The sequence below is a fragment of the Danio aesculapii genome, chromosome 13, assembly GCF_903798145.1.
Source record: "Danio aesculapii chromosome 13, fDanAes4.1, whole genome shotgun sequence".
Lineage (NCBI taxonomy): Eukaryota > Metazoa > Chordata > Actinopteri > Cypriniformes > Danionidae > Danio > Danio aesculapii.
Window position 1 is genome coordinate 3,540,089 of NC_079447.1, and position 20,311 is coordinate 3,560,399.

Genomic DNA, 20,311 nt, shown 5'->3' on the forward strand with positions numbered 1-20,311 from the left:
CCATAAGCTACTATAAATAACCACAGTTTTCAGTCCACTTTATCTTCGTTTGGAAGAACTCCCCATTCTCCTCCTTCACTATAGAGCGGGCGGCATGGAGGCCCAGTGGTTAGCACTGTTAGCCCCACAGCAAGAACACTGCCAACCCTGGTCCTGCCAGGTCGGTAGGTGTTTCTGTGAGGAGTTTGTATATTCTCCCCGTGTCCGCGTGGGTTTTCCCCGGGTTCTCCGGTTTCCTCCCACCATCCAAATATATATATCATGCATATCAATCAAGCAAGTAGCAACAGGCTAGCGCAGAAATTCCATCGAAAATACTGAAGTAAAATCAACTGTCATGTTTTAAAGACATGGCGGGGGGAAATGGAGTTTAATGCAGTGCTTCTCGTCCAATCTGAGACCCAATTCATATTGTATATCTAACAGGCTGTGAAGAGCGCTGATTTTTAAAGAAATCAGATCTTAAACGTGACAATTTTGTAATGTAAAAACAGTTCGCCCGGTAGCCCTTGGGCTGCCTGGCTAAAAATGAAACACCTCTGTGCATATAGACCATAGGATATATGCAGAAGCACAAAGAAAGACCTTTAATTTGTCAGTAAACCTGGGTCAAACGCTTCCGGTGAACTGTAAACAGTAGGTTATCAGTATGGGAAGAAACATTAGCTTTGCACACACCCTATTGTTTCCTTTGACATGTACCATGGTAATTCCTGAAGCGCTATATGTGCTGTACATCAAAATATAATACACTGATCTCCAGGCTTCATGTTTTGATATTTCTAATGTGCATTGTAATCTTTGGAGAGCTCAGTCTTTTCCTTTATTCCTTTAACCACAATCTCTTCCCACATCAAAGCTCGGCAAACAGTGTCAGGATACATGAGGACGGAGCAGCTGGTGGTGTGGTGGGTTGATTTATTTTAGACACCCATCAAAGGTTCGGACAGATTTCACTAGTTGCTGCAATGTGAGAAAAGACCTTTCCAATCATAACAGCTCTTTGCTATTCGGATCTAGAGTTCAGACATCATAATGTTGGGAGAAACGTGAAACTCTTGTGAACACAATTGCAGAATACAAGATCAAGGTGTGAGCAAACATGGAGAATCAATTCAGGAATTCTGGCAGATTCCAGACTTATACTTTCAGCCTTGCTGTGTTTCAATCTGTGGTGAAACACTTAAAATACAGCTTCAGGAGTGTTTGTTGGTGCTGTAAAGAGCAGTTGGCATGCTGTTAGATGGCATGGTGGAGATTAGAGTCAGTAGAAGCTGCTTAGATGCATGCATCTGTGTCGTCAATCTGTCAGAAAGTCTCTGTTCTGTTCTTAGGTCATGATGTAGGCCAATTTGGGGATGTTGATGTTGATGTTGTTGTTTATCTTTAATGGAAAGTCAAGTTTACAGCTATCAACGGGTTCTTTTTAGAAAAGATTCAAAAACATCCAAACATTTCCAGAGAAAATGAGGTATTTAACGTCAGTTTAGTCAGCTTTTCTATGCAGCAAATGTAAAAATATATATATTAATAATGATTTATACAGTAAATTCACTACTGTCTGGCATCATTCATGTTGAAAACATGTGGAAGGTAATGAGGTTAAGTTATTAATGATATTTGGATGCATTTTTCTAAAAAAAAACATTCCTAAACCTTTTGTGTGTGTCTGTGTGTATTTAAAAAATATATATATATATTGTTTTATTAAATTGTCATACTTCTCCATCATTAGATGTTATTATTCAAAACATTTTTTGTTTAAATAGTTTCCTTAGGCCACAAAGTTTAGTGTGTGTGTGAGAGGTCAGATTCAGCTGGTTTGTGTCTCTGTAAGTGAACAGGAAGTGTGTTGATTTGCCAGAACTGCAGCTGCTAAATTTAAATGCAGAAGGGAGAGTTTCTTTTGTATGTCAAATACCCCCGTGTGCAAGTCCCTATCTAGTCCCAAGCCTGTTTTTCTATCTATCTATCTATCTATCTATCTATCTATCTATCTATCTATCTATCTATCTATCTATCTATCTATCTATCTATCTATCTATCTATCTATCTATCTATCTATCTATCTATCTATCTATCTATCTATCTATCTATCTATCTGTCTGTCTGTCTGTCTGTCTGTCTGTCTGTCTGTCTGTCTGTCTGTCTGTCTCCTGTCTATCTATCGTTCTGGCTATCATTCTGGCTATCATTCTATCTATCTATCTATCTGTCTGTCTGTCTGTCTGTCTGTCTGTCTGTCTGTCTGTCTGTCTGTCTGTCTATCTTCCTATCTACCTATCTATCTATCTATCTATCTATCTATCTATCTATCTATCTATCTATCTATCTATCTATCTATCTATCTATCTATCTATCTATCTATCTATCTATCTATCTATCTATCTATCTATCTATCTATCTATCTATCTATCTATCGTTCTATCTATCTATCTATCTATCTATCTATCTATCTATCTATCTATCTATCTATCTATCTATCTATCTATCTATCTATCTATCTATCTATCTATCTATCTATCTATCCATCTATCTATATATCCATCCATCCATCCATCCATCCATCCATCCATCGTTCTATCCATCCATCCATCCATCCATCCATCGTTTTTATCTATCGTTCTAATGTTCAATGATTTTATTGGTATTCTCTTTTTCTACCATATTGTTTGTTCTTTTATTGTGTCGTACTAATTATTGTTTGGTCAGTCCTTATTGTTTGATCTGTCGATTGCATTTAAGCATTTAAACCCATAATTGGCTATTATTTTAGAAAATATTTCTAAAATCAATGCAGTTTAGTTACTTTTTATTCTCAGTATCAATTTTAGTTTAGTTTTTTTTGCAAAGTAGGTACATGGTGTTTGTGATTTATAGAACTTTTCAGTAAAAAAAATTATAAATAGCGTTTTATTTTAAATTTAGATTTAGTTTTTTTATGATTTAGTTTTAGTACTTCAACTTTCTGTGACACGGTGGTTCTGTAGTTAACATTGTCACCTCAGAGCAAGAAGGTAGCTGGTTCGAGTCCCAGCTGGGTCAGTTGGCGTTTCTGTGTGGAGTTTGCATGTTCTCCCCGTGTTGGTGTGGGTTTCCCCCACAGTCCAAACACATGCGTTATAGGGGAATTGATTAACTAAATTGCCTGCAGTGTATGTGTGTGAATGCGAGTGTGTATGGGTGTTTTCCAGCACTGGGTTGCAGCTTGAAGGGCATCTGCTGCGTAAAACTGCTGGAAAAGTTGCCGGTTCATTCCACTGTGGCTACACCCTGATGAATAAAGGGACTAAGCCGAGGGAACATCGATGAATGAATGAACTTTCAAATATTTATTTACTTGCGAAGCAACATTTAAGAATTCATCCTGCTTTTTAAAGAGTGTCAGACTACGCTGACAAAAATGATTCATTGGATATACAAAAAAAAAATGAATGTAAGTGGTTACAAACAATTAAAATGGGCTGAATTCTAACAAATTAAATTCAACCCATAGAAATAGTGTTCAACCACTTACCTTAATTAAATTGAGCAAATCCACCAAATCATTTTTATCAGTGGACAAAACTGCAGCGCTTCCTTGTAAAACATTGTCATCCACTTTTCAATACAATTCAATTCACCTTTATTTGTATAGCGCTTTTACAATGTAGATTGTGTCAAAGCAGCTTCACATAAAAGGTCATAGTTACTTCTATGGCCAGTAATATAGTTATCGCTATAGTTATATTAGTAATGATGAACAGGTTTTATTTCAGTGAGCATAAATGTTTAGGTCGTAGATTTCTCAAACGATAACAACACTATATGTTATTGTGCGCGCACAGAGAGCTGAGCTTTCTCTCACTATTGTCTTATCTGATGTGTTTTTCAAAAAGTAGAGAGGAAAAGAGCTTCTGTCAAACTTTCACTTCCTCAAATGAACTGCTGTCACTGGACGAGTCACGCTATACGTGCGTATAAGTGCGGTGAATCAGCTCAAATAGACAAACTCCTTCAAACTCTGTCCTGCTCCTCCTCAAACATTCCCTTTTCCTCTTCACAAGCTCCTTGACATGCCATTGTGTGTGTGAAGTGATTTCAAGCAGCCAATAGGAGGCCGAGTAAAGCAGAAATGTGGTTTGAAAGGCCTCTCTAATCGACTAAGGTAAACACATGTTCCTCTAAATTCAATTGAAAACGCATATATGTCAATATTGGTTGTTTTTTTGTCTGAGGTTAAAGCATTTATCAGCAATTAGTCATGTTTGCTGGGTCAGACTTGTGTTACTATTGCACATACTTGCCGTTTTTTATGCACTTTGAGGATTTGCTCGATGTTCTTTGTGTTCCTTACACGAATTATTCCTCAAATCCTGTGTTGTTGTGGATTTTAAATGCACCATTAACAAAGAATATTCACAGAAGATTTGCTAATGTTCTGACAAGGTTGTCTCAACGTTCTCAACAAACATTCTTACAGTAAAGAATTTAGAACGTGTGATAATAGAATGTATGTTCTAAATGACAACACAAAAGCATTGGTTATGCATTATATATGGAATTTTTAATCACTTCAGATACAGCTGCAGATACGCACATCAGTATAGCATCATTTTTGTGACACTGAATGACAATTAATACTTTTACAGTACTGTGACGGTTGAGTTTTGGGTTATAGGGGTAGTTTAAAAAATACAATTTATTGGGGTAATTTAATAAATAACACAAATAATACTCGGTGACAGTAGGGTTTAGGGTTAGGGTAGGGGTAGACTCTAATAAAATACTATTAATGGAAATTGTTTTTATAATATAAATAATTTTCATTGACTTCCGGCTGCAACCATATTTGATCTAACAAGAACTCCTGAAGTGCTTTGAAATAAGCATTTTTCATTTGATGTTTGACGAAATCTCACTTGCAACATGTAGAGAGGGTTGGACACAGATTAGCTCCTCCCCTTTAAAAAAAATCAGCCAATAGCGTTTTTGTTTGTATTACAACTCTGCCAGTGAGAGTGGTTGAGCTCAAGCCCATCAAATAAATATCGAATGAGAAGCGTTTTGAAGGGGGCGGGGCATGTCAGATACTAATGAGCATTTGATTGGTTGAGATTTGATGAGAAACTGAAAAATGGTTGATCCATTTAGGCAAGCTTTGGATGTTTATATCTTCTAAATGCGAATTCTGTCACTGTTGGAGCACATTAGCTAATAGATATCCTTAAAACTAACTACTATTAGATACTAATACAGGGCTCGAAACTGCGACCGTTTTGGTCGCATATGTGCCTGAAATTTTATCCATACGGCCACAAAATATATTTGGGAGCATTTGTGCGAGTGCATAAATTGTTGTGTGTGACCGGTTTTCACTGCCAAATGTTCACTGCATGCGAGGATTTAGGAGACATTAATACAGAATGCATCTTTGCATTTGAAACGCGAAACGCAGCGCTAAGCAATAGTTTAAATCTGTTGCTGCAGTAAACAAAGCCCGCAATGCTTGCCCCGCCTTCGCGCTCTTCTTATTGGCTCACTGCTCTAGAACTGAACGCGAACGGATTGGTTAAAATCAGCTGTCAATCACTCAGTCCTTCAGATCACAGGGAGAGCCACACAACTGCGAAGATGTAAAGCGCTGAAGATGAGAGTGAAAATAACACTGTCAGATTTAGTTTTAGAAACCACCTAAAGCTACAAATAATGGCTCATCTGATTACTGATCATGTGGTGAATGTTAATCCACCATCTACACTTTTCGAAGAGTGGATAAAAGACTTCCATTGGCTTCAAGTCCGCTATTAAAATAACTAAAGCATTCACTGTGAAGTCTGTGGGACGGAATTTTCAGGTAACTGTTTGCCACATCTACACATTTTAAGCACGAGAAGTTCTATTTAATCCTTTATTTAAACGCCAGATTCTGTCAGCTGAGCAAGTGGCAGCTATATGTAAAATTTACCACCACAGTCACTATCGCAAAAGGGCTTGCACTGACTTAGTGTAAACTAATATTGCAGCTCATGAAAAGAGCGGTATTGCTATTAAAATGACAAATGCAAATAATAAGGTATATGTCAAAAGCAACTGTGCAATATCAGACACCACCCATGAGAACACAGCACAGTTGACGTATCGTTAACAGATTCATTCATGTCAAGCAGTGCGTGCAGGGCTGGTGAGCGGTCCGTGTATTTTTTGGTCACTCAATTATGTTAAAAATGTATTGTCTTGTGATGACGGGATTTCATTGAGACATATTTTCCTCACGCATGCATATATATTTTTTGGCTTGTTAGTTTTGATCAGTGTTTATTTCAAATGCTATAAATCTGTTTATATAAAACTTGTAGTTACGGTGCTCATTATTGGTGGGTGCGACTAAATTTTGGCTGGTGCGCCTAAATATTTCAAGTTAGGAGCAGCAGTGCTACCAAGCAAAAAAGGTTCATTACAAGCCCTGTAAAATCTTTAAAAAAAGATAGTATCTTTTTAGTCAATTTATTAGTCATTTTTATTTCATGGGTCCTTTAAATATTCAGACCCCCTAGTTTTTCGTGATTCTGCGATCGCTGAATCCAACGCAAAATCAACAAAAAGCAATCCTGCAAAATTCTTATTTTAAACACAAAATAATCGCTAAAAAAACACAATGAATTTCGTAAAACATCCAATTCCAAACAATCAAATTACATTTATTTCAGTTAGCAATTAACTGTTTTACATGACTTCTAGATGTTTCATACGCAGCGCACGTGATGTATTTGTGTGTCTGTCGAAAAAAGAGGTCTCACCTGCACCATCACAATCCTAACATTACAGGAAAGTGAAGGAGAATGTTTTGCAGACGCAGATGAAGCGCGAGTGATTTACATGTGAAGTCTATGCGTTGATTCAACATCCTTTAGCGCAAATTGACTCTGTATTACGGTAGGGGAAGCCCTAACGCATGTCCTGAGTGAGGTACATGATGTCAGATGCTCCGGGGAGTGAAATCTGAGAGAAAGTAAGATCGTGGATAAAAATAAGAGTTATACAATCTATCTTTAGCTTAATCCCTACCGTTTTAGTCTTGACAAGAAACGAAAAAAGCTTTATTTTTATGATTTGTGTTATTGTCATTGTGTCAGATTGCACACCTAACATAGGCTACCTAATATGGAAAATAATATATATGTTTTAATCGCAAAATTGTCCGCAAATTTCAGGGAATTACCACCACAAAATCAGTAACTTTCATCGCAAAAAAATCACAAAGAAATTGTGAAAAACTAGGGGGTCTGAACATTGCAATTCAGAGTGTTTCAGAGAAAAGTAACCTTCAGTGTGTGTGTCCTACGAAGCATTAGGGGCTGATCACACCGAACATGCCTTCACGTTCCAAAAATGAACTGAATCAGCTGGGTATTGTGCGCGAGTGTTCCTGTTTATTAATATAATAAAAAAATGTAATAATATTGTGACATTCAAGATTTGTGAAGTCACACGGCTCTGAATAACTCAAAACAGCAATCGCAAGTCTCTCCATCTTCAAAAGTATCCGTAGTTGTCTTGACAACACAAACACTGCAGGCACCTCAACGGATACCCCGCCACTGCCTTCATTTGATTGGAGAATGAAAAGACGTGAGTGACGTAACGCACTTTTTTCCACTTTTTTTCAACTGCGAGCGCACGGCGCACAACAGCAAATCTAGGGAGTGAAAACGTAAGTTAAAACTCGAGGCGCGCATAAGCAGCACGCAAAACGCTCGCTGCTGTTAGTAAATCATTCAAAAAAGGTGCCTCTCAACGCAAAAAAACGCGTTCAGTGTGAACGGCCCCTTACTGCACTTTAGAAAAGTCAGTAATGTTTTTAGCAGATTATTTGTTGACAGTTGTGTGGTGTCGTCCTGCCCCTCCTCCATTGTGATTGGACAGCCAGCTCGAAAGTGACCCTGATAGGCGCTGCATTTTTCAAGTTTTTTGCAGCAGATTCACTTTCAGCCGCAACCCAGTGCCGGGAAACACCCATACACTCCCAATTCACACACACACACTCAAACACTACGATCAGTTTAGCTAATCGATTCCCCCATAGTGCATGTGTTTGGACTGTGGGGGAAACCGGTGCACCTGGAGGAAACCCACGTCAATACGGGGAGAACATACAAACTCGAACTAGCAACCTTTTTGCTGTGAGACGACAGAGCTAACCACTGAGCCACCTGCCACAATCTTATTAAATTAAATTTTTGTTGTTTTTGCATAGAACTAGTAAAAAAAACTATGCAAATACATTCACAGTGTAAAGAAAGGAATAATAAAATTAAGGAACAAAACCGAAACTTTTTTTTAATAACAGTTAACAACTTTTGAGACATTTGAAAAGGAGCTTCAATGTTTTTGTTTAGGGAATCATCAAGCATGTGTCTTTTTCAAAAGGTTTGTGACCATTTCCTTCCCTATTGAGGGGAGGCTGGCCTTGAGTGTTCTCAATAGTGTGGTATCACTGTTACTGGTTACCCAGTCAGGGCTCACTGAACTAAAGCTGAGCTACAGTGTTCATGACAGATGCTGGATGGAGAGTCTCAGGTGTGGTTGTAATAGGAGCGCAGTAGTTCACATTGATGGACTGGAGTTTTTGTATTGCGAAGATAATCTAGACTATACGGTTTCACTTTCATTCTTGCTCTCATTTCCATCAAAATAACTCATTTGTTTTACAATGTAAAACGTTGTGCATATTTGTGTGAGAGTAAGAAATAACTTTTAAAGATCAGCATGTTAATTTCCTTTTTTCCTACTTTCAGTGTTGGGTGCAATGAGTTACAAGATGACTTGTTGCTGTAAAATCAGCGCAATTAGGAAATTGAATACAAATTGTGTGCCTTAAATACTGAATAAAGTCAACAGTTCTGTGTAAATCAATTAATAGAAGCTGATTAGTTGTTGTTTTTTTATCATTCAAATGTATTTTCTAGAGTATTTCTGTGTTTTAAGTGAAGAAAGCAACGTTTTTAAGATTATTTAACAAAATAATGTCAGATTTTAGTCAGAAATTTATGAAAATATATGGTTTTCATAAAATATGGTGCCATTTCTTTCAAATGCTTCATGCCAATTTTGAGTCACTGTCATAGCGCCACCTGCTGACAGAAGGTAGTTTGGCTTATAACTCATCCACACAATGTCCGATCAGCCTGAAACTTCACATGTTTGATGAGTTTCCACTACTGAAGACATCTACCTACAATATTGAGTCACAGTCATAGCGCCACCTGCTGACAGAAGATAATTTGGCTTATAACTCATCCACACAATGTCCGATCAGCCTGAAACTTTAGGTTACTTTCGTAACCCCGGTTCTCTGATAGCATTAAGTGAGGTGTCTCACTATGGGATACGCCCCTTCCGCGTATTCCTCAGAAGCCCAATTCCATTACGCCAGCCCCAGTTGGCTGGCAGGCGTGACGTTTGCGTCTGGGACTGGCTCCCCCTCCGAGTATAAGAGGGGGGACGCAACGTCATGACGACATTCAAAACAAACACACCTCTTCCTCGCTTCGCACAGCAAGGAGGGTGATCTGGTGAGACACCTCACTTAATGCTATCAGAGAACCGGGGTTACGAAAGTAACCTAAAGTTCTCTTTCAAGCATACGTTTCGGTGTCTCACTATGGGATATTCTAACTCCCGTATTGCCAGATAGCCTGTCTTGAAGTCCCCCGCCAACCAATAAATTAAATATTAGGGGCTAAAATTAACGTTCAGGATCCTACACTCAAAACTGCATGCGCTACGGTTTGAGCTGTAACATCCAACTTATAGAACCTTGTAAAAGTGTGCTGCGAAGACCAGCTCGCTGCATCACAAATGTCCTGCATTGTTACCCCTTTGAAAAGGGCCCACGAAGTCGACATCCCCCTTGTTGAGTGAGCACGTAAACCGGAAGGGGGGGTAACCCCTTTACTGGTATACGCCAAGGAAATCGCCTCGACTATCCAGTGAGACAACCGCTGTTTTGTAATCGGCTTTCCCGTACGTGGTTTCGCCCATGACACAAACAGCTGATCACTCTCTCTGAACCCTTTGGTTCTGTCCGTGTAAATGCGTAGCGCACGCACTGGACATAGCGTATTTAACTTTTGCTGTTCTGCTGAAGCAAAAGGTGGTGGGTAGAATGCCCTTAGTTCGAGTGGAGTAATAGAGTTCACTATTTTGGGCATAAATGCGGGGTTTGGTTTCAAAATTACCCCAGCATTTCCAGACATGAATTGCATACACGCTGAATGCACAGAAAATGCGTGAATCTCACTCACGCGTTTTGCCGAGGCCAAAGCTAACAGAAGTGTTGTCTTAAACGACAATATCTTAAAATCAGCTTTGTCAAGTGGTTCAAATGGCGATGTAGAAAGAGCATCAAGTACTAATACCAGATCCCACGAAGGAGTGATAGGTTTAGAAACTGGTAAAGCGCGGCGCGCGCCCTTCATAAAGCGGCATACTAACGGATGCTGTCCCACAGTCTTGTTATCAAAACCTATGTGACAGGCCGATATAGCAGCCAGGAATACCTTAATGGTAGAAAAAGCCTTTCCCTGATCCATCAGATCTTGCAGAAATGATAAGATAACGGCTACAGAACACTGAAAAGGGATTTCGTGTTTGACTGCGCACTAGCGTGCAAACACTCCCCATTTACACTCGTAAAGAGACCTAGTAGACACAGCTCTCGCATTTTGTATTGTCCTGATAACACTGTCAGATAAGCCAGTTGAATTCAGATTGAACCGCTCACTGGCCAAGCCCACAGTGCCAGGCGCTCTGGATGAGGATGAAAAATCTCCCCTCGTGCCTGTGACAGCAGGTCTTTGCGGAGCGGAAGAGCCCATGGCTCCCTGTGTAGCATATGTATGATCTCCGCCAGCCAGTATTTCCCTGGCCATCTCGGAGCTATCAATATCATCTTTAGTCCCTCCTCCCTCACCCTGCAAAGGGTTGGGGATATCAACGCAATAGGTGGGAACGCATAGAGGAGACCGCGGGGCCATTTGTGCGCCAGCGCGTCTATTCCCAGAGGTGCGCTCTGATCTCTCAAGGAGAAAAACAGTGGGCACTGGGCATTGTCCTGAGACGCGAACAGGTCCACCGTCGCTCTGCCGTACAAGCCCCAAATTTGATCGACCACTTCCGTGTTTAATTTCCATTCGCCGTAAAGGGGATTTCCTCTGGACAGTAGATCCGCTCCCTGATTCATGACGCCCTGTATATGCGTCGCTCTCAGGGAGGAAAGATTGGCATTGCTCCACAAAATCAGTTTGCGTGCCAACATGTGCAAGCGGAGTGATCTGAGACCCCCTTGTCGATTTATGTACGCCACAACAGTGGTGTTGTCCGTCCTCACCAGAACATGGTGTGTTTTTAAAAAAGGGAAGAAAATGCTTCAAGGTTAGAAAGACCGCTAGCATTTCCAGATAATTTATGTGGAAATTGGTCATATGCTGACCCCATTTCCCATTTGCCACCATGCCCTCGTGAATGCCCCCCCAGCCGGACAACGACGCGTCCGTCGTTATAATTTTTCTTATCTGAACAACGCCCATCGGTACACCCTGAACCAGAAAGGATGGCTGTACCCATTGGCGCAAAGCCAAGACTGCCTCTGACGTCACTCTCACTCTCCTCCGAGAATGTAGTGACGGGTCCAGTCTCAAAGAGGCTACCCAGCGCTGAAAGTCTCTCATGAACAATCTGCCCAGGGGAATTACCATAAGAGCCGAGGCCTTCAGACCCAACAGTCTGAGGCATGTGCGAAAAGAGACAATTTTTCCCCTCTGAAACTCGACCAGGCATTGAGTACATCTCCGCGCTCTCTCTTCTGAAAGTCGCGCTGTGTATGTCACTGAATCCAATGACAGGCCCAGATATATTATCGACTGCCTGGGAATTAACACACTTTTCTCGGTGTTTAACATCAAGCCCAGTTTCTGTAGATGTATTAGAAGCATGAGTGTATGTTCTCTTGCTTTGAGCTCGGACTGAGCTGTTATCAGCCAATCGTCTATGTATGTAGCGAGACGAATACCCTTTTCTCTCAACGGAGTCAGGGCCGCTTCTGTACATTTCACAAAGACTCTCGGGCTGAGGGACAGGCCGAAAGGGAGAACCAGATATTCGTATGCCACGCCAAGGAATGCAAATCGCAGGAATTTCCTGTGGGGTGGGTATATTCTTATGTGAAAATATGCGTCCTTCAGGTCGATTGACGTAAACCAATCGCCTGGTCGCACCAATTTCAGCAGTGTAGAGTGAGTGAGCATTCTGAACTTGAACTTTTTTAAGTACTTGTTCAGTGCGCGCAGGTCCAAGATAGGGCGGAGAGCCCGATTCCCCTTTTTTGGAACTAGGAAGTATCTCGAGTAAAATCCGCTTTGGCTTTCCTCGGGCGGAACTACTCTTACTACCTTTTTGTCCAACAGAGAGGTAACTTCCTCCTGAAGAACATGGATTAATTCTCCCCGCACATGGGAGTGAATGACCCCTCTGAACTGTGGTGGGGAAATCGCAAACTGCAGTCTGTAACCGTGTTGTATTGTTCTCAACACCCAACGGGACTGCGTGCATTCTCGCCAGAAGTTTATGTGCAGTGTTCTGGCGCCATCGTGTGACTGGTTCGCGAACAGACTTGTGGTCTGCAATGCGCATGCGCGAGGACTTAGCGTCTGGACAGAGTTTACATGTCTCACCACCTGTAAGGGAGCGATGACTCCCTGAGGTGGTGTTATGCCGTGTTCTGATATGTTTTGCAACATTTTTTGGGGCATTGTGTTTTGCAACAACTTGGGGGGAAACAGTGACAACTTTATTGAATTCTGAACAAATAAAGTGCTTGCGACAAGTGAGTTGGTGGGTATCAATGCACCGTCTCTGTGTCGTTTCACTGCTCTGCATCCCTTGCGCCAGCGTGGGTCTGATTTCCCCACTGAACACTTGCGAACGCCCAAACTCTGTTTGTGAACGCTGAACAGTTGAGGGTCGGGAGACAGCGAACGGGGGGGCTGTGGGCTCCGTTCCCTCTGAAAGACGGACTCAAACAGTCTTTTTCTTTCTCCTCACCACCATCTGAGTGGACTGAGGAGGTGGAGGACCCGTCTGAGCTGCAGCGGGCGGATACGTCTTCCTTGGCCAGGCAGGTTTCTGCTCGGGAGCCCCGCTTTGACCCGCTGAATTTATGAGCGGTCTCTGCGGTCTCTGCCGACGAGGAATGCGATAGCTGGCAGGGGCTCGCGCCGCAGCTTGCGCAAAGGTTGGCCGAGGGGGTGGAGTCACGGTCTGCATCAATCTGGGTAGGCAGAGGTGTAGCGCCTCATCATCCCTCTTTTTTTCCTCGCATCTCTTCTGCATCCGTGCCAGAGCCGCACCAAATATGCCTTCTGGGACGACCGGTGCATCCAGGATGGTTTCTTTTTCTGAGTCAGAGAGGTTAGCCAAATTAAGCCAGCGTCCCCTCTCCTGAATCACCATTGTAGCCATAGCTTTGCCGGCAGCCTGGACCGCGCACCTCTGAAGACGAAGAGAGAGATCTGTGATAACACAGATCTCGTCCCACTGTGCCTGGCCTGGAGTGGCAGACACCTCGTCTTGCAGCTCCGCTTGGTATGCGGTCAGCAAAGAGGTCGCGTTTAGGGCTCTAACAGAGAGAGCGACTGCTCTGTAAGCGCGTTCCGTCATGCTCGACTGGAAATGGTCCGCTTTTGATGGCAGTGTGGGGTTTGCAGTCGCCGTGCGCTTAGGATGTAAGTGTGTGGCGACGAGTGGCTCCATAGGAGGCATACGGAAAAGGCCCTGCTTTTCCATGCCTTCCACATCGAGAGCAGACCCTCCCTGCACGGGCAGTTCGGGGAATACTGGAAGTACTTGCCTCGCCGCCCGTTTAGCGCTCGGCAGTCTCTTACCCTCGTAACGAGACTTTACAGTCTCTGCTACAACAGTCGGCCACGAAATGTTTAGCTTCTCTGCCGCGCGTTTGCACACGTCTTGCAGATCAACACTTTGAAGCGGCGAGGGTGGTGCCCCGTCCGCTCCTTCCGTGGATCCCGCTGTAACGAGGGGTTGAGCCGCTTGTGCAGGGGGTAAGAACGGGGAGTCTTCGAAGTCTTCCTCCTCAGAGAGAAGGAAGTCCGATTGCCCATCGTCCTCCATGATAAACGCGTCCTCTTCTTCCTCATCCGTGCTGAGCACGTTAGGCAAAGGGGCGCATGCATCCAGCTGTTCACCCCATGACATAGCTGCCGTGGTGGGCATTTCTATGGGAATGGATACCTGAGGGGTGGCAGGTGGAGCTGAACTAGCAGATATGAGGGGATCTAAGCCCGACAAGCTAGCTTGGCGTGCTAGCCTGCGACGAAGGCTCTTAAGAGTGAACCGCGTGCAGTGCTCGCAGGAACCGGGATTCTCAATTGCCATTTTAGCATGTTTCAGCCCAAGACAAGCGGAACAGACCTGGTGTGTGTCCTTGGATGAGATTTTGTTCCCGCACGAGCAAAGCCGCGGAGGATCTCCCTCGTGAGTCAGCTTAGTCTGCATTGCTGCAGCCATGAGGTACCGGTAATCCTTTAATAGCTGGAGTGCTGATTACAGGATTAGGCGAAAGCGGCGTGATGACCGACAAATCGTCGAATAATACAGTACCAAATAATTTGCCAGCAACTAGCGTGGCGACTAGTTGATGGCTTCTCGGAGTTGAGCAGGCTTCTGGTGTGAAGCGAGAAGAGGTTTTTGAATGTCGTCATGACGTTGCGTCCCCCCTCTTATACTCGGAGGGGGAGCCAGTTCCAGACGCAAACGTCACGCCTGCCAGCCAATTGGGGCTGGCGTAATGGAATTGGGCTTCTGAGGAATACGCGGAAGGGGCGTATCCCATAGTGAGACACCGAAACGTATGCTTGAAAGAGAACTTCACGTTTTTGATGAGTTTCCACTACTGAAGACATCTACATGCCAATCTTGAGTCACAGTCATAGCGCCACCTGCTGACGGGAGCAAGTTTGGCATAAATCCTTGATTTTCTCAGGTTTTTTTATATATATCGGCTTAAATTATTATTGTTCGCGGTTCTCTGTCGTCCTACGGCCACCGGGCGGCGGTGAGCCCGGGTGCGAGGTCCCTATCATCGCTGCTTGCAGCTTTAATTTGTAATTGTGTTTATTAACTAAAGAATATTGATTTTGCTATTAAAATGCTTAAATAATGGCCATGCCTGACTTAAGTAGTATTGTCTAAAGACAGTAGTATCTATCTTAAGTAGTATTGAGTCTAGTAATTACATCAGTTTTTAGATATAGTAAGTAGAAAAGTAATTAAAATATTATTTAATAAAATAAAATAAAATATAAATGTTGTAGTCATGACTTATTTGAAGAAACTTGCCTAGGACTGGTTACTTTGACTTTGAAATAATCTGCATCGTATAAAGCACTATATAAATAAATGAAACTTTAATAGTGTCTTTAAAAAGATGACAAATATTATTTGTTGACTGTTAATCAATGTTGATTTTAAAGTAAATGATGGTGAAGCAGCTTCTGGAATGAGAACAAATGTAGGCAGGGGTTGATTTTGTCCATAAATGGTGATTGGATGATTGTGGTTTGCTTTTGGTAAATATTAAATGAGTGGCAGGTTGATCCCGCCTTTGTTCCAGTAAGCACCAATCAGGGAACGGAATAGAGATGTTGTTGCACAGCAAGGCAAAAGTATTTGAAATAAAAGTTAATAATGTTTGAAAATGAAATAAAAATAGTGCAGTTTATTATTAAAAACACTTAAGTAACTAACTTATGCCAAAAATGTTTGCATGATAACAATGTTTGGGAATCCCTGCTCTAGTCGACTGCTTGATAATGTGTCTTTGTGATAAAACATTCCTCAGCCGTGACTTCATCTGCTCTTCATTAGCTCTGTGTGAATTATGAGGAAAGATCAGATGTCAGAAGATTAAAAGACATTCTTTATGATAAATGAATGTCTTCTTTTATAGAAGAATTCTTAATTTGTAAATTTACGTCTTTTTAAGTATTTAAACAAACTAAAATGTTGAGGAAAATAAAAATTAAAATAAAAAAGTAAAAAAATAAAAACAAATCAAATGTTGATTTTTCTGAGAGAATAAAAATCAGTGATATAAAGCAAACATGGACTTATATATAATGTTTCTACAAATATTTTAAAAACATTTTATTTCACTTGGTTACCAATGATTAATTGAATTATTTATTTATTTATTCATTCATTCATTTTCTTTCGGCTTATTCCCTTTATTCATCAGGGGTCGCCACAGTGGAATGAACCGCCAACTTATCCAGCATATATTTTACACAATGGATGTCCTTCCAGCTGCAACCCAGCCCTGGGAAACATCCATACACTCTAATTCATCCATACACTCAAATTCACACACACACACACACACACACACACACACACACACACACACACACACACACTACAGCCAATTTAGTTCACCCAATTCACCTATAGCGCATCTGTTTGGACTGTGCCAACACGGGGAGAACATGCAAACTCCACACAGAAATACCAACTTATACCAACAAGCCAACAAGCCAATACCAACAAGCTTTGAGGCCACAGTGCTAACCACTGAGCCACCGTGTCACCTTATTTATTTGTTTATGTATTTATCTTTTCATTTTAGTACATTATAATTAGTTTAGCCTAGCTTTAGTTTAGATGAAACTAATTACTATAACAGCCAAGAAAAACTATATGGACATCAGAAAAAGTAATAAAGACTTAATAAAAACATGAATTAGATAAATTCAAAATCTAGAAAAATCAAGCTTTTAATAAAATCTATAATAATAATAAAAATAACAATAATAATAATATGTCAGGGATAGTAAAATTAACACTTTATAAGCCTAAAGCATTCAATAATAAATACTATTCAGGGTTCAATGCTAAGAACTTTATCTACTGGCCTGATTGCTTGCCCTGCCCAAAAAAACAAACAAACAAAAAAAAAAAACAGAGATTTAGATTTTGTGTGAGGGATGGTCTAGTGAGTCTGTTCTCCTGGTTCTCACAGTCTGTAAACAGACCCGCTGTTATTTCTCTCATGTGAGTTAGTTTATGTGTTTATGTTTGAAAGATCCGCAAGAGACACGTTTAACGGCACTGCAGCTGTTTTCACTCTGGACAGATTCGTTGCAGTGAGGGATTGTGGGAAATGGGTTTAAAGAAAGAGCCAATCACAGCTGCAGTCAAAGTTTTCCACTGATCCGTCCTCTTCAGCACAACAGACTCATGTAGATGTTTTGACCAGATTTGTAGACTTTGACTACTTTGGGGTTTGTAAATTCATGATGACTTGTTGTTTATGCATTTGAACTTTTATTAGTTAGTAACACTTACTCTATTACACACACTTTAACTCGCCCAGATAAATGTTTATTTCTGGGGTGTTGCATATGGTTTTTAATGAAGTATTGAATCATTAGTTTTATTTTGTTGTTTAAATATGATAAAATAAACCCTAAAGGTATTGGATTGTATTATTATTTGTTTTTTTTCATTTAAGTATTTATGTTAAAATAGTGTTTTTTGAACTACTAAATAAAGCTGAATACAACTACAGTTGAAGTCAGAATTATTAGCCCCCCTGAATTATTAGCCCCCCTGTTTGTTTTTTTCCACAATTTCTGTTTAACGGAGAGGAATTTTTTTCAGCATATTTCTGAACATGCTAGTTAATGCAGTAAATAATATTAGACTAGATATTCTTCAAGACACTTCTATACAGCTTAAAGTGACATTTAAAGGCTTAACTAGGTTAATTAGGTTAACTAGGCAGGTTAGGGTAATTAGGCAAGTTATTGTATTATGATGGTTCGTTCTGTAGACAGAAAAAATATATAGCTGAAATATATAGCTAATAATTTTGTCCCTAAAATGGTTTTTAAAAAATTAAAAACTGCTTTTATTCTAGCTGAAATAAAACTAATAAACGAGACTTTCTCCTGAAGAAAAAATATTATAGGAAATACTGTGAAAATTTCCTTGCTCTGTTAAACATAATTTGGGAAATATTTAAAAAAAGAAGAAAAAGAAATACAAAGCGGGGCTAATAATTCTGACTTCAACTGTATATCTTCAATATATGATAGTTAACTAAACTTTGTTTTAATATTAAAAAATGTAATTATTTAAGAAACTTAAATAAAATTAAAGATTAAAAGCAACATTTAATATTATTTGGTTGCCAATTAAGTTTTTCTCATTTTCATAAAAACATTAAACTTCATTCTAAAACTTAAATTATAAAAGAAGTAAGTAGTAAGTAGTAAAAACTCGAAAAAAACTACATTTTGAACTTAAATTAGAATAAAAATATAATTAAAAATAAGAGCTGTTTTATCATATTGTAAAACATTCATTCATTTTCTTTTCAGCTAAGTCCCTTTATTAATCAGGGGTCGCCACAGTGGAATGAACCGCCAACCTATTCAGCATATGTTTTACTCAGCAGATGCCCTTCCAGCTGTAACCCATCTCTGGGAAACATCCATAGACTCTCATTCACACACATACACTATCGACAATTTAGTTTACTCAATTCCCTTATAGCGCATGTGTTTGGACTTGTGGGGGAAACCAGAGCACCCAGAGGAAACCCACACCAATGTGGGGAAAACATGCAAACTCCACACAGAAATGCCAACTGACCCTACCGGGGCTCGAACCAGTGACCTTCTTGCTGTGAGGCGATTGTGCTGCCCATTGTGCCACTGTGCTGCCTATTGTAAAACAATGCTTAAAAAAAAAAGTGATTTCTACAAAAGTACAGTATTGACTGATACTATGTTAAATTGTTAATATTTTGACAAATTACCAACTAATCCCAAAGAATTGTTTGATCAGGTTATAAAACAATGCATTTAAAAAATGAAAATGCCTTAAAATAAAGGTATTTAGTAGGATGTGTACATAATGTAAAACAAAAATCATATTAATTGGTGTTGCACATCTTAAGAATTGTTCAGTACTTTAATGCCCAATCAGTGTTTAGTAAAGGCATTTTTATGCATCATTTGAAATGTGAATATGGTCAATTCCATGAATCTGTCAACCTTTTTTTTTTTTACCAAAATAACAAAACCCATTTAAATTTGTTCATTAAGTATTTTATTTTAAGGACATTTTAAGGAAATTGCGTTTATCTATAAAATATAATGTTTGTGCCAATGGTAAAAATAGCATTTTAATTCTTCCACATTTCATGCTTTCAAAAAAGGGGTTAAAGACTTACTTTCTCCATACTTTGTTAACAGGAGGCATTCTGCAGAAGGATTGGGGTCTGTAGTATAAATAAGTACGCTCACATTTTCATAACATCACTGGCTTTTAAATTCATCAACTACATCTTCAAGACATCATGAAGCTTTAAATCATGTGTCATGTCCATAAGGATTAAATTAAGTTTATATTGAGTATTAAATATTATCACAAATATAATTTTGCATTACAGACGTGATCATTTTGAACTTCATATGAAACTATTCATAAACATATATTTGATTCCCTACTATGCTGTTAGATTACATAATATCCATATGTTATATCTAGAACTGAACATTTAATTTCTGCATAAACCACTTCAGTAACACTTCAGAAATAAATGTTTGATAAAGAAAACATAACGTGTTGAAGCTCTTCACCTCAATGGTCCTTCATTCTTCTTGTTAACAATAACAAATAACTCATTAAGATACCAACTATACCAAACGAAATTTGTTAGTGACCGTCTCTCCTTTCTTAGCAGACTGCCCTAAGTGAGAAGCAGCCATCCTCCATTAGAGTTTTGAATCTGCCACTATGCTGACACATAGGCAGTGGTAGCTCTGCCCTCTTTTAAAAAGACCATAATCGTATTTAATTTTTAAAGCAACAGTCACCAAAATGGCACAGTTAGGATCAGTTTCTAAGAGTTCTCAAACATTTGTGTTGTATTTTGAGCTGAAACTTACACACTCTAGGCACACCAGAGACTTATTTTACATCTTGTAAAAGGGGCATAATAGGTCTCCTTTAATGAATCTGAAATCTTCCTGATGGTATCTTTTTCAACAGATGATGACCTGGGTGAAATGGATCATCCCAAATGTTTTTATGCTTTGAGTAAGCGAGAGCTGTAGATATCTTAAGTCAGTTTCACAGTGGATTTCCTCATATGCGAGTCGGTTTCATTTCTCGACAGCTATATTGCATGGATCACACAGAGATTTCATTGCTAAATCACATGAATGCAGCTGTCATGGGTCATTAT

At 40.0% G+C, this 20,311-nt stretch overlaps 1 protein-coding gene across 1 annotated transcript in view; it reads left to right on the plus strand.

The window, feature by feature from the left end:
- Nucleotides 1-20,311, plus strand: part of disc1 (DISC1 scaffold protein) — a 52,501-nt gene that overhangs the window by 2,359 nt on the left and 29,831 nt on the right. The gene's annotated exons all lie outside the window — the stretch shown is intronic.